Source organism: Hippichthys cyanospilos, chromosome 22, assembly GCF_059441005.1.
Source record: "Hippichthys cyanospilos isolate Australia breed blue-spotted pipefish chromosome 22, RoL_Hcya_1.0, whole genome shotgun sequence".
Classification (NCBI taxonomy): Eukaryota; Metazoa; Chordata; class Actinopteri; order Syngnathiformes; family Syngnathidae; genus Hippichthys; species Hippichthys cyanospilos.
In genome coordinates this window covers 6,899,016-6,902,500 of record NC_142390.1, presented here as the reverse complement: position 1 = coordinate 6,902,500, position 3,485 = coordinate 6,899,016, and positions in this window count along the sequence as shown.

Here is a 3,485-nt window from a genome sequence, read left to right as displayed (position 1 = left end):
TGCAAATATAATATAATAAATATATATACACAATAGAAATGCAATGTACAGATTTTTCTTAAAAAATGTCATTGTTTTGGTGGAAAAATTATCCATCATAAACTTTAATAACATTGGAACTTTGTGAATTTCCAACGAAGACAAGAACAAACCAGCATAGTAAAATATGAATTAAAAACAATATTTATAAACCACAATATGTTGAAAATGTAATTAGTGCATAGAATTTTTTAAAGATGTTTCATTTCAAAAACATATGAACATATACGGTGTATCGATTATTTGATATTTAAATTCGTTCACTTGTTTTGCAGTGAGGCTCATCTCATAAAACGATGTTTGGAAATATGTTTTAATCCCGTAATTTTGTTTTGAAATGAAGCAATCGCTTATTGTTGCTGTATAAGAACGTCCACAAGAGGGCAATGTTGACCAATAATTGCCTCACCTGAGTTGCCCTTACTGTGACGAAGCGAAACACTTAATGAAGCTTTGAAGCTGACTATTATAATTAAAAAGGCAGCTGTCACCTCAAATTTATTTGCATATTAACCTAGACAATTTGGACGGTGAAGAATAACTTGCAGCGGCTCAGTTTAGCTCGACGAAACCGTACTAGATTGTCAATAAACTGGTTCGGTACATAAACTATGAAATCATGTAGGCTTTGTCGTAAAGCAGTGACGAAAGGTGTCGTAAAGACTGCATCATAATCAATGGTCGTATTGAGCGTTACATTGCCTGTCTTAAGGTCCTGAAAAGTTACATCTTGTAGTCCAATCATCTCCCTGCTGCGTAAATGTGCTTTGTTCTCACCATGTACTGTTATAAATAGGCTACTTATTCCAGAAAAGCTTAAAAATGGCTCCTCAGATCCAAATCATGATTAGAAAAAAATAAATAAGGCGAAGTAACAGAGCGGACTGGCGGAGGAGTTTTTACGTGTCATGGTGATGTGTTGGATCTCAGGCCTCCAGGTCGGCCTTTGCTTTGCGGGTCCAAGAAAGAAGGACAAACACACAAGCCAGGAACAACAGATAGGGATGAGCTAATCCTTGTTGTGGAGAATTCCAGACATTCCAACAGGGTGTTGTTCCCCGGGCGAGTTAATCGGCGAGTGGGGCTCGCGTCCGGGCTTTGCGCAAAACAAACAGGGCTTTTAGAAACCACGCTGAGTGGAAATTTGATGTCAAACACACTGAGGAGGCACTCATACCCTCAGGTATGCACGGAAAGACACACGGCTGACAGGAGGAACCTGAGGGGACTGGGTGAAAGGTTCAAGGGTGAAAGAGAGAAGACGGGGAGGGCTTCGAATCCTCTTAGCCGTTTCAGTGGGACTTGGGTAGCGGACTTCTCCATATTAGCCTCTCAATTCACGTGGCCTTTAGAATACCCTAAATCAAATGACAGCTCCAATCTATGATTTATGAGCAGATCTTTGAAAGACACATCCATTCATCCAGCCATCTTCGAGAGCCGATAATCCTCACAATGGTCGCAGGCTTGCTGGTGCCTATCCCAGCTGTCTTCGGGCAGCACACACACACACACATACATATATATATATATATATATATATGTGTATATGTGTGTATATATGTATGTATGTATGTATATATGTATGTATGTATATATGTATATATATATGTGTATATATATATATATATATATATATATATATATGTATATATATATGTATATATTTATATATATATGTATATATGTGTATATATATATATATATGTATATATTTATATATATATATATATACATATATATAATTTATAAAAAAAAAATATAAAAATATATATATATTTAAAAAAACACAAAAATTTATATAATATATATATATATATATATATATATATTTATAAAAAAATATAAAAAATATATATATTTAAAACATACACACAAAATCTATATAACATATCTATATGTATATATATATATATATATATATATATATATATATATATATATATATATATATATATATTATATAGATTTTTGTGTAAAATAAAAATCTATATAATATATATATATATATATATATATATATATATTATAAAGATTTTTGTGTGTGTTTTTTTTTGTACATAGAGAACAATATACCCAAAACCTGTGGTTGAATACTTGTTTTTTTTCTTGTTTTTTTTTTCTTAAACAAAATTTTGAACTCCGTTTAAACAAACCTTCGCAGCATGATACTCCGCGTTATTCTCCATTTCCCCATTTCAAATCAGTCAATTTTGCAGGAAATAGCGTGATAAGGATTACATTTCACTGTCGTTCACAACTAAGATTTGAATAAGTAAATTAACTCAATTGTTATTATTAATAAATTAATTCATTTAATTAACTTTTTAGTAGATCCCCATGCCCCCGTGACCTTTTCTCGCTCCCCTGTAAAACATACATTTTCACCAAGCAATCCCCTCCTATTGGCCCGTACCCATAATTTTACTAATCAGAAATGTATGTTATTCTCTCGTGTACCATACTTGTTTGAACATAACCGCACACTAAAATAAAAAGTATACAGTGATCCCTCCTACTTCGCGGTCTCAGATATCGCGGTCTCAGTACTTGTCAGTACAGAAAAATAAAAAATATTTCAAAATAAAAACTAATTTAAAAAATATGCAAAAATGGAAAAAAATGAAAAAAACAAAAAAGTGCATTATACAGTACTGTATTCATCAAATAACTGAGTAATATTAGTTAATAACTATGTTAAGAATTCTTCAAGCATTAGAGTTCGTGACGTTTTTTTTAATCTTATTTTGAAATTATGCTTTTAATTTGTCGGGTCGCGTTGCATTTCCGTTTCCTGTTTTACGTTCTGTGAGTCTTTCTGCTGGTTACGGTGAGGACATAGTGAATGACAATGTAAGCTCATATTTATAGTTTATTATCATTTATGTTGATAACGCACGCTACTGCCTATGTTTAGTAAGCGATGACTGTTTATTCTGTTTATGTGTTCGTTTGTGTAGAGGTTGCACTTTAAAGTTAGTAGTTGTTGTTAGTTGTTGCTAACCGGCTAATGTCGGCTAAAAATACAGTAAATTCATAGATTAAAGTTCGGCAAGTGTTTAAATGTTAGTTGACTGACTTTAACATTGTTGTTGATTTATTATTCAACTGATACTACATGATACACCATACATGAGCCAAAATAAATGTGAAGTTCAATGTGATGACTTGCGTACTCTTTCACCTGAGTCTTGGTGCCGATAACCAGTCCTGAGAACAAATTAGTTAAATTAGTAATATTAGTTATTTAATGAATATACAATAATGTTAATAAGGATAATGTAATGTTAAATAATAGGAGAAAGGAAATGAAATACAAAAAAAAAGGATTGTTTATGGTTACTGCGGCTATTTTGGGACGTACATAGAAATCTAGGAACTGATACCCTACTTCGCGAGTTTCAGACTTCGCGGGGGGTTGACATCCCCCTTTAACCGTGAAGTAG